Raw genomic sequence first — 12694 nt, 5'->3', positions numbered from 1 at the left:
GTGAAGCCATGCTGTGACTGATTTATCAAGTTATGTTTGTCTAAATGTTCCCTAATGTTCCTCGCTATTATTGACTCTAACATTTTACCTACAACTGAAGTTAAGCTGACAGGTCTATATTTAGACGCTAAAGTTTTATCTCCTTTCTTAAAGATGGGTACTACATTAGCCTGCCTCCACATTACTGGTACCTCACCCAACTCCAGTGATTTCCTAAAGACAGAAACTAACGGCTCACTAAAGACAGAAACTAACGGCTCACTAATAATCTCTTTACATTCCTTAAGTACTTTTACATCCCTTAAGTAGCAGCTTAAGAAGCAGGTTAAGTCATTGCGCACATAAACGCAGCATCCAGCTTTGGATCGAAAATGAGGATAGAGAAAGTAGGAGGGAACAGAAAAGGGGCTACTGTCAGTTGCCTCAGACATCTGAGTTTCAGTGAGAAAAAGAAGATGAGGTTTAGAAGAGGAGAGGTGGTGTTCTACAGATTGAAAATTAGATCTTAGACCGCGAATGTTGCAGAAGTTAATGAAGAAAAAGTTGAGGGGGGTGTCAAGACACTTAGGGTCGTCAACAGAAAGGCAGTCCGACCTGGGGACATTTATGGTCCCCTCTCCAGATGGGGACTCCGAGGCTGGTGTAGGAGTCGCCATGATGATTTTAAAATATTTGGGTGAAGGGTGTGTGTGTGTTATTAGGTGCTTGTAGTTTTGCGTGGAGGTAGAGAGTTGTCTTTAGAGGGCAGGCTGTGACTGCCCCCTTGTGTTGTGAGACACAAAGGGAAACGTTCAGTGAGATCACAGCAGGGTTTAATGTCGAGTTCGCAGAACCCCCTGAACAGTGCTTTAGACCTCACTGGGAGTAATTATCGTTTCGGCAGGTGTCTACTGCCTCCTTCTTTTTTTTTGTTTTTAGCATGTAGCTTGACAGCAGAAGACACAGAACCGTCACACGTGAAAGGTGTACCCAAATACATATAACTAACACAGTGTTCCACTATCATTCCATCCACGCTAAACGGCTCCTTGTCGCCTGGCTCGCCATTGATGACAAAAAACTTGGTCTTTGCATTGTTCACCCTCATACTATATTCATCACAATATTCCTTCAATATCCTCAACTTGGTGTACATGTTTTCCCTACTTGTTGCTAATAACACTGTATCATCCATAAACATCAATATTTGCAACCACTCAATGAATCTCTCTGACCTACACATTTCTTTAACAAATCTAATCAGCACATTTACAAACATTATAAACAAAAAACAAGAGGTGGGAGAGCCTTGCCTGACTCCTTGTGAGGCAGTTAATACAGCAGAACCAATAATACTCTGTGGTGCGGTACATCGCCCCCATAGCGGCCAGCATCACAGCCCCGCCTCCCAAACCTTTCATCACCATAAACAATTTGTGTCTTGGAACAATGTCGTAACATTGTCACTACATGCTCCATGCATGTAGTGAGCATGTCACTACATGCTCCATGCATCCACGTTTCTTCTGTGCCCCAGCTTGCTCTCTATAAGGCTTAAACCACTGATTCAAGCGTTCACACAGAATCATATCGTACAATTTAGCAACTGAATTGATGACACTAATTCCTCCATAATTATCTGGGTTAGTCTTATCACCTTTCTTGAATATTACAAATACTTTTGCTCTAATCCATGCGCGAGGGAAAACTGCAGATGCAAAAATGTTACTAAATAATGTGGCAAGAGTAGGAATCCACTGAACATCAGTTCGACCACGTTGCCCCAAAAATCCACGAGCTTTCAAGCTAACTACTACCACTCCCCTATACAAGGTTGGGTTTTGTATGGAAAAAAAGATGAAAGTGTTCCTTGTTTCACCGTGGCTGGTACCATTAATGGATCCTGGGCTTCGACCATCATTACAGACACTGGTTGTTCTGGTGTGGTAGTCTCAGAAGAGGTACTGCTCGACATAGACCCATATCTTTTTCCTAAGTCAAAGTGTCAGACTACCTAAAACACGTCGAGGAGTTTCCAGTCGTCCGTTGCTACTTACGGTGTCCTTTCTACACGGGTTGGACCGACGCCATGAGGGCGCCAATCAAATTCGCGACTGCTCTCGTTGGGAACATCCCCGGCGTTAACGATCGTCGCCAACCTAACGAGGAACCATCCTCTGATGCCAGTGGGCAAGCTGAGCAAGATCCTACAGACACTACTGCTGCCACTACCAACAAGGATGATATCAAGACCCGGCCTTCCGTATCTCCAGCAGCTTCTGTTGCTGACGTAATCTCCACTACCACCCAGGTATGTGCTGTGCAAACTAGACCAGGGAAGTTGAGAGTTCATCCCTTAATTCTTCCTAAACTTCAGCCGCTGGACATAACTCCCCAAGAATTGGGCCGACTTAAGAACTAAAGCTTCTTCAGGTGAGGTTGATAAAGCACGCAATGGTTCCACCTTTCAGTTTGTCGTAGAAAACGGTCTTTTATACCGTAAGTGCATCACCTCTGATTGTCCTAGGAAAATTGGCAGCCTGTCTCTCGTCGTTCCAAAGGAATCCCGGCCTATTCTATTACGTACTGCTCATGAAGGACCCTTGGCTGGTCATTTTTCTCACAGGAAGACACAGATGAAGGTTACCCAAAACTACTTCTGTCCAGGAATGGGAGCCGATTTGAGGGACTATTGCAGATCTCATGACAAGTGCCAGCGCATGTCTCCTTAGGGACGAGTACGACCAGTGCCCCTTCAGCTGTTGCCAGTGATGACTGAACCCTTCTCCAATGTTGCTATAGATTTAGTAGGCCCCTTCACTCCTGCCTTTTCAGACGGACATCGCTACATCTTAACCCTTATTGATTTTTCCACTGGGTTTGCAGAAGCCATGCCACTCAAGGATATTGACACCATCTCTGTCTCCGAGGCTCTGCTTAACATCTTCGCCCGAGTAGGAATTCCCAGGGAGATCTTGTCGGACCGTGGAACCCAGTTCACCTCCCAGTTGATGTCGGAACTACGTAGGTTGCTTGGAGTGAAACCCTAATTTGACGACCCCATACCATCCCAGTGGAAATGGACGTGTTGAAAGACTCCACGACACCCTGAAAACGGTACTTCGGAAATTGTGTTCAGACAAGCCCCAAGTATGGGACCGTTACGTAGTGCCCACTCTTTTTTGCCCTCAGGGAGGTCCCTAACGACAGAACGGGATTTTCTCCCATTGAACTCTTATATGGTCGGTGCGTACGAGGACCGCTGTCGGTACTACGAGATTTATGGGAGGACAAGAGGATCGCAGAAGATGAACGAGATTTATAGGAGGACAAGAGGATCGCAGAGGATGAGTGCACTGCCTTCCAGTATGTCATCGAACTTCGTCAGAAATTGAATGAGTGCGCACATTTAGCAGCTCAACATGCTGATGTGAGTACCACCCGTTACAAGTCGTACTTCGATTTGGAGTCGCAGGATCGCCAATTCCGTTCGTTTTTGTTAATTATAATTGTGGAGTTCCGTTCTCCCTCGTTTTCTTTAGGTCCCAATCTTAGAAGGAGTGCTGACGGGAAGAGTAGCCATCCCGGCCCTGACTGTGGGTGAGTATTCATACTATACAAAGAAATCTGCAGATCTTCACAATCCTTGGACTCATTTCCACTGCATCCCATAAATCATCCAACTTTTGATACTCGTCACTTTCTCTTCTGCCAAATATTCTTTCGAAGCTTCTCTCTCACCTACCTTGTTTTGCTCCCAGTCTTCAAAATGTACTCTCAACTTATTATACATATTCAACAGATTTCACAAAGTGAATATACATTGAAAGTATATATATGAATAAATTTTTACAATAAATAAATAAATTAAATAAATAAATAATAAATTAAATAAATAATGAATAGAGTGGAATGGGCCTTTGTGCCTTAATGAATAGAGTGGAATGGGCCTTTGTACCTGTGAGGTATGTCACCAGGAAGTGACGGTGGTGCAACAGTTAGTTAGCACATCCACCTGGTGTGGAAGGTCCCGAATTCGATCCCCGGGTGCTGCCTGCCTTTTTGGGCGAGTCTCCTACTCTAACATTGCCATCACTGCATTGTATGCACAGACTAAACCTTGTCAAATATATTTGCGCTTGAATAAAGTCTATAGAAATTCCAATCACCAACATTTGCTCATAGCATGTCATGTGTAATTTTTCTCCATCTTTGTATTTTCTAGCCACACCATGCATACAAATTACACTGTCATCTATTACTTTCCAAACTCCGTGATCAAGATCTACAAGCAATATTATAATTACATTCCCTCTCAAGGTCACCAGCCTCTCTCTAGGTTTGTAATACAAATGTAAAATTAAACTTACCCATTCTTGAATGTCATGGGATATTGTCAACCAGTAATGGTGGCTGACATAATCCTGACTCGTCTTTATTCCCAAGTGCCGCTCTTTCCCATGAGCTCCTTGAAGTGCTAATTGTACTTTTTTTTCCTTCAACAGCACTTGCCTTTTTTTGCAGGAAGGTTATTGTAGAGGCCACAATAAAAAAAAAAAAATATATATATATATATATATATATATATATATATATATATATATATATATATATATATATATATATATATATATATATATATATATATATATATATATATATATATACATATATATATATATCCTCTGCAAAGAACAAGAGTACTTGAAAAAATTTTAATTAGTTTGGTCATATATAAAGCCATGCATTCCAATTAGTTTGATCATATATAAAGCCATGCATTCCAAAGTGAAATGAGGGCATATGGTTGAATGCACAGGCTGTAATGCTTTTTCCACGATTAGACCTTGATTGATTTAACTAAATCAAAACTTTGGTGTAAGTACCTTACAAAGACACTTAAAAATATTAATGTCACCTGACCTCGTGATTTCACTTCATCACCTACAAACACTGGCTGGAGACAAGGTGATATAAATAATTCATTCTCCTTTATTCTCATCTTTACAACACACTAAGTAGTCTTTTACATACGAAATTAACAAACTACCTTTATTCATATAATTGATACAAAAAAATCTATGTGCGCCTTTAATGACTTGTTTACACACGACACACCCTTCTCTTGAGAAAAAATTATATGAACGCTTATGTAAGTTTCTTAGCATTTTATTGTATAGCCCCTCCTCTAGATGACCTTCTTAAGATATGATACACTGTCAGGTAAATTTTTCAGTGTCTCAGACTTAAATTCCTCTCAACATCTTTGTATGTTCATTTCAAGTTTGGGGAGCGTGAAGGTGTCTTGCGAACGTAATTTGCCTTTAATGATGGCCCAGAAATTTTCAATGGAAAGAGATCGGGGGAATTACTTGGCCAGTCCTGTCCTCTCAATGCCGTAGTCATCAAGCCAGTGAATCACGTTATGGGCTGTGTGGCATGATGCTCCGTCCTGCTGGAAGATCATAGCGCACATCTTCTCAAAACAGGCCTCCAGGTGGTCATTTAGTAGTTCAAAATACACCTGTTTGATAACAGTTGTGTTCCTTGGAAACACAACCAGGTTTTTAAAACAGCAAAAGGAAAAATAACCCTATACCAGGGGGTTCTCTATCTTTTTGTTCCTCTGTACCCCTTTGACATTTTTATAGGTCCCCATGTACCCCGAAATAAATTAAGGATAAAAAAAAATAATAATTTATCAGTGTCACTGTCAGTGGGACAGCCTGCTAGACAGATGTTTCAACCCTTGCATTTACACTTGTTAGCATAATAATAATAATAATAATAATAATAATAATAATAATAATAATAATAATAATAATAATAGGAGTAGCACTAAACCTCACATTATCTCAATGTCGCCAGTCTAACACAACTGGCTTCCCAAAGGACACATCTTTGTTAAATCCTTGCTCTTGCTCTTACGTTACCTCCACCCATACAGCTCGTCAAACACCGCAATTCACTTTTACATTTTCAAGTAGTATTCGAAAGTACTCGTAAAATGGTCGAGAGTCCAAGTAAGAAAAAAGTATATGCATAATATTGTGCACTTAAACATGAGTACATGTACGCAAGCCTGGTATTGATATGACATTATTCTTTCTTCTTTTGATTAATCTCAGATATTGTCTTGTCTTGTCTTTTCTTTTATTTATTTATTTTATTTATTTATTTATTTATTTATTTATTTATTTATTTACTTGCAACAAAGCTACAGCAACAGTGCTGGTGACGAGTAATGTTATCACACCTTCACCAGCTGAGTGTCAGTAGGACTGAGTGACTCAGGCCGGTACCGCCCACCCAGTCTCGAGTCAGTACTATACACATATTGTTAAACCTGATATCTTCAGGCCTAGTTCAGATTGCGGCCGCAGGAAGTTCCATAATAATGAAAACGAAATGTTATTCACTCTACCATTGATATAATTTCAATAAAAGTTTTGCTTATTAAAATGAGGAAATTATATATTTTGAAATTGTGCAATCTGAATGCCGATTACAACACCATGTATTGTTCATTAGTGGTTATTCTGAGACCGAATGTACCCACTGAAAAGTGCAAATGTACCCATGGGGGTACATGTACCCCCATGGATACATGTACCCCCAGGTTGAGAACTCCCTGCCTTACACCATGAGACTGGGATGATGCTTTGTAGTCCTGGATGTGAATCGCGGCTCTGTTGGGTCTGAGCCGTGGCAACGGTATACTTGTGCTGGGCCTCCACCACTCACACAGGACGTGCGTTCATCACTCCAAAGTAGTCTGCCACTTTTCGAGAGGACAGTGTTTGTACTTCTAAGTGGTAAAAGAAGCCTAATCTTTCTCCGGCGCTCATTTATTAGAGGCTTCTTCCACGCCCGATAACTTTTAAATCCAAGGTAACAGCTCATAGTATCTTGCACTGTACATTGTGACACATTATAAAGGAGATAATGGTTTCTCTGTCAGTTCCTTTGCGGTTTCTCTGTCAGTTCCTTTGCTGTTAATGTGGGATTGACTTAAAATTCTTTCCTTATCACACTCATGGTTCTGCTGGACACTTTTCTAGTCCTCCCAGGCTGTTTCCAGGGAAGAAGTAGTTCTTTCTTTCCGCCAGCCTTAAATCTGTGAATTAAGTCTTGCAGTGTTCTGACCTTCAGTCCTTTTAATTTATATATTTCCTTATTGCTGTGCCAAGCTTTGTAAAGATCTATGATTGACTGTATTATTTTGGTACCTGTATGTTTTCGACACAGTTAAATCCACGAGAAACGAACAAAAATACCGAGATGTAGGTGACACACGAGTTGCAAAATTAAAACGTATACTAATTTGAGGCAATTTTAAATTTATGCAGTAATTCTCAATTTACGGATCCTGGCGCAGAGATTTTTCACACAAGCCTGCAGACCTTTCCTTACATCAAGATTTATGAAAGAGGAAGGGGATGATGCATGACTGTGTTTCTGTGTTCACTGTAACATTGGTAGTAGAATTGTGAGGAAGGAGGAGGATTTAAGAGAGGAAAAAGCAGTATAGATAAAGCCTTTTCAACTAGAGTTTTAAAAGAAGAGTATTTAGGAAAAAGGCAAGACATTGCATGCAGCCTTCATGGAACTAAAATAAGAAAAGTGTGTAATAGAATTAAACTATGTTGTAGGACAGTTACTGGCATTTTACATGACAGCAAGTGCCTTTGTGAGGGTGGAGGGAGAGCTTGGTGAGGGTTTTGTTATAGGAGCAGGAGAGGAGTGACGAATGAGGCAGGGACGTGTGATGATTCCATGGTGATTCAGTGTTTTATGGTATGGATGGCATGAGAGAGATTAATGCAGAGTTGGAAATGTTAGTGCATGGCTGAGAGAATAAAATGGGTTAGGCAATGGTAGTAAGCTTGTTTGCTGATCACACTGTCTTACTAGCAGTGAAAGGGAACTTCCGATCGATGCGTTTATCTATATCCAGCGTGTTGTTATCGATGTATAATAATCAAACAATTCACTGGAATAAACTGAGTGCTGGTGTTGGATCTGTTTCTCTCCAGCATCTTTCCATCCTTAGGTCAAGGTCATTATGACACTCTTAGCTATGTGAAACCACCTATCATACAATTTCATATGCTGCATGCATGACTGTAACAGCTACCTGGAAAACAACAAACCATGAACTACATACTACCTAAAATTTATTATGTATTTAATGAGAGAAAAAGCTATCAGACTTCAATAATCCACAATGCAAGTAAAATGGTGCATATTGCATTGGTAAGGCAAGGAGGCATAACTTACAAAATTCCGACCAGATTTTTTTGATGCTCTGAAACAGAATCTAAATATTTTCCAGTTTTTATGTAGTGGCTCATTTGACTTAGGTGAAGCCACTGATCTTTATCGTGGCAAACCATGATCTGAAGGCCAAAAGAACAAAAATTATACGTATTAACACTGATGCTGCAATTACTGAATCTACAGATTTACATTTTCTTCTCTTCATCCATTACTACTCAGCTGGTTGTTTGTCTGCCTTCATAGAAACAAGTTGGTGCTATTGTCATCTATTTACTTTTTGGGGAAGATATCTACATACCATCTACTATTACGGAAAAGCTAGAGTTACACAAATATCAGACTACTATAGAAAGTATGGGTAAAGAAAATTATTTTCCAGAGAATAATACAAAAAGTCAGGAAATGGAAAATCTTTTGGTGTATGTTAGGTTGGTGACGTAGGGAAAGGGGCTCTGGGGTGTACTGGGGAGAATAGATAAGAGTAGTAGTACTTGGAGGTTAGAACTTTTGTCTATGGTCCATAACTATTGCACATAATTACCATTTCTTCCTTTATTCTGAGTACCAGATGATTAACACAGACTCACCAATAAGACTCTTCACGTGTTCACTACTTGATCGCACCAGATATTGCTGCTTGCCTTCATTCCTGTCTGTTTGAAGTGGCAGTCATGTGCTTTCTTGATGTTTCCTGAGATAGCACTAATATAATTTTAATGGTCCATCTACTTTCATTGATGTTCAGTCCTAATAACTGTACGTCTAAGCTATTCTCAGTCTTCCTTATAAAATAATGACAGTGTTTACAGAATCATGGAGCAAGAAACAAGGAAACATTAAAAAACATCTGTACCAAAGAAATTGTTATACTTACTCAGGAATAGGAATACTTCTCTTGTTTACTTGCTGCATTCCTATCTTAAAACATTCAACAGGCAGTGGAGCATTAGTAATTTGTCAATAAAACTCCATAACGATGTTGATAATGCCTAAAATACAAAACGTGGCGGTAGGACTTGATATTTGCACAGGGAGAAAGTTTTGGTGCTCTGTTATCACTCACTACTATTGTTTCCTTGCTGCATTCCTATCTTAAAATATTCCGCACGGAATGGAACATTAGTAATTTGCCAGTAAAACTCCATAACGATGTTGATAATGCGTGAAATACATGACATGGTGGTAGGAAACGATATTTTCACGGAGAAAATTTTGGTGCTCTTATCACTCAATGCTATTGCTTACTTGCTGCATTCCTATCCTTACATAACCACATACAATGAAACAATAGTAATTCGTCATTAATACCTAAGAAGTATTTAATAATGCGTAAAAATATATAAAATACCTAGTTGTTTTGATCCTGTCCCCTCAATGTAGTGCGCATGCGCAATGGCGTTATGCGGGAGAAATCTGGACCCAGGAGAGATTTGGCAGGACACTGCCCGAAAATTCTACCGTTCATCGAGAAAATCGCGGGCTGCGGAGGACGCCGCTCGTGTTATCACTGTGGTGGCGGACACTGCGGGGGATGTCGAAAACAGGACACTTGCACAATACCATGTCATCCCCCGAAAGAAAATAATAAGACAGATAAATAAATTACCTAATTAAAGTATACTACATGAGAAAATAGTATTTACGTTGCCGTTGCGAGTTGACGCTCAGATCCGGATTCAAGTCATGCAGCATTATTACCAACACCCACGCATTTCGTACCATCGCCTACTTTACCTTCCCAAGCGATTTGTAGTAAGGATTTGAAGGCACGGTCTGAGGCCGTGTCAACATTGTCGAAGGGAAGGTACGCGGCTCGAGCTTCATGACTCTTGGTACGAGCAATTGTGTCTTTGGTGACATGTAACTGACTTTTTTTCTTGAACTGAAACGTATTTTGTTATGTTCATTCTGTGGTAAGCTCAATAATCTTCCGGAGATTGTAAGTTACTAGCTGAGCCCCTTTACAACAAATGTTCATACAGTTTAATCATAGAGATTCAACACAACTCAATACAAATACAATGCAAGATGAAAGCAGAGCTTATTCTACCAGTGCAACTACCCAGCATACACAAGAACAAGCATCACAGGAGCTCTTACTCTCCCTCCCGCCCAGCTCGCCTGTCTCACCTATCGAGCACACTCAAACATCACGAACACGAGAAACACTTACAGCGTCAACTACACAACATGAACAGGAAATATCAACAGGAAAACAACTAGGAGTCCAAATAATAACAAAGATCACAAGGATTGTCTATCAAAGAAATCCCCCTGAGCACTCTCAAGGCAAGCCTGGATATAGGAGTTTATAAATGGAGGTACATCAGCGGTAACTGCAGCGAAACAGATGTGTGGAAACTCATCACCACTGGAAAACTCAATCTCGATAACTGCTGATGCAACATTAAAGATTCACAATTCAACAAAATCAGAAGTGGGTCAACACAAGACAGAACATCACCCTCAAGCAAAGTACCTAAGCAAGGCTCGCGTCACCTCTCCAAGTAAATTTAGTACTATCACTAATACTCATACTCACCAAATTCAAACTCCGTCAACATGGACGAGTTAATAATCTTACAACACAATATAAACAACTGGAAAAGCAATAAATATTTAATCTGTCTGTCGTGCTTCTATGATGCACGATCTTGCTGCGTCCTTATCTATAAAACTGGCTTTTGTGGGTTCAAGGGAACGCTTTAAGTTTTTATAATTTTTACTTAATTTATATCATTTACATATATTTACATTCAGATGATCATATACGACTTCCGACAACAACGAAAAACTACGAAAATTGTTTAATCTCTTCAAATAAATTCCATTAAATATCTCGAACACTTCACATTACACTTCCGATTCAAATCACTTCACATATTTATTATTCAATGATAAATCACATCCTGCACAAACCTTGCAACTAATATTCAATGAGGAACACATCCTACACCTACCCAATCCCTCTCTGTCAATATATAACACCAACATTTTACTCTGACTGCATTACAACTGTCTGGCTCTACTTACTGGTACTGTGACAGGCGGCTTGCCCATCCTGACCCTCTCTGGTCTGACAGCTCTGTCTACCTTGTCTCTCTCTCTCTCTCTCTCTCTCTCTCTGCTTCTGTCTATTCCTGTCTCCTATTCTTTACAGTACACGCTTGATATTAGAACGACCTTTTGCCCCAACAAGGCTTCCGTTGCTATAAGATATATTTTCCAATACTTCGATCATACAGTTAATTTTTCTATAACTTTCAATAATGTTCATTTTCGAGTAACTATATTAATTTTCTCATATTCTGATACGGTTCATTTTCCTATACTTTCTGTAAGGTCCACTTTCAAATAATTTACTATATTTTCCGTAAGGTCCACTTTCAAATAACTATATTTATCTTCCCATACTTCGATAATACAGTTTATTTTTCCGTAACTTTCAATAAAGTTCATTCTCGAGTAACTTTGGTAATCGCATCTTCTAATCAGGAACAAGGAGGCGGTGTTTCCTATGGTGTGCCGGCTGTCCGTGTTGTCCACGTCATCTGCTTCCGGTGACCTCTGCTTCCCTTGTATAATAATTCAATGATAGCCACCTGGGTATCACTTCTTGCAATCTGGTGCTAATATCCGGCACGGTTAGTCTTGTGATGACTCATTGCATCTTATTCTCCTCGACGGTCACGTCTCGTCTCATCTATCAGGGTGGTGATAGCTTCTTGGTACCTGCTTTCGTGTTTATCATCTTCTTCCCTCATTTATTCTTTTTAGTTCTTATTTCCTTCTTCATTTTTCATTCTTGTTCCATTCTTCTTTCTTAAGTGTTTCATTTCTTCTTGTTTCTTGGGTTACAACATGTCCCTTACTTACCATAGCATTAACCTAGATTTAATCCTAATTAATAGTCACGGACTACAATCAACTGATAAAATACACATCAGTGGTTACCACACTTATCGAATAAACACATCCAGAGAAGCCCATGACGGCTCCGCTATCCTGGTTGAAACTTCACTGAAACATACAATAAAAGATGACCTCGATACAAATGTCATTACAAGCCACAGTACACACAACCATCTCCCCTATTAACACTGCCACAACGTACTTACCCCCAAGAAGACCCTACCGCCCAATAACAGACTTCCACAGAATTTCTTCTCAAACATATCCAACGTACATCATCGGAGGTTTAAATGCCCATCATCCTTGTCTTAATTACTCCAACAAAAGCAACACAGGAAAAGCTATAAAGTCATTGAATGACAGCAACAAACTCGACTTTCTCGGACCAGATTTTTCCACCTTTGTAATACACAACTTAGCTACTACGCCAGATATTGTATTAGGCAATAAAAGAATATTTCATAATTTGTCAGTCACACCAGGCCCACTCACATTCCCAGATCATATTCCATTAATAATAAAA

This window comes from Scylla paramamosain, chromosome 34, assembly GCF_035594125.1.
Source record: "Scylla paramamosain isolate STU-SP2022 chromosome 34, ASM3559412v1, whole genome shotgun sequence".
NCBI classification, from domain to species: domain Eukaryota; kingdom Metazoa; phylum Arthropoda; class Malacostraca; order Decapoda; family Portunidae; genus Scylla; species Scylla paramamosain.
The sequence above is the reverse complement of the archived record's forward strand: the minus strand, read 5'-3'. Positions refer to the sequence as shown.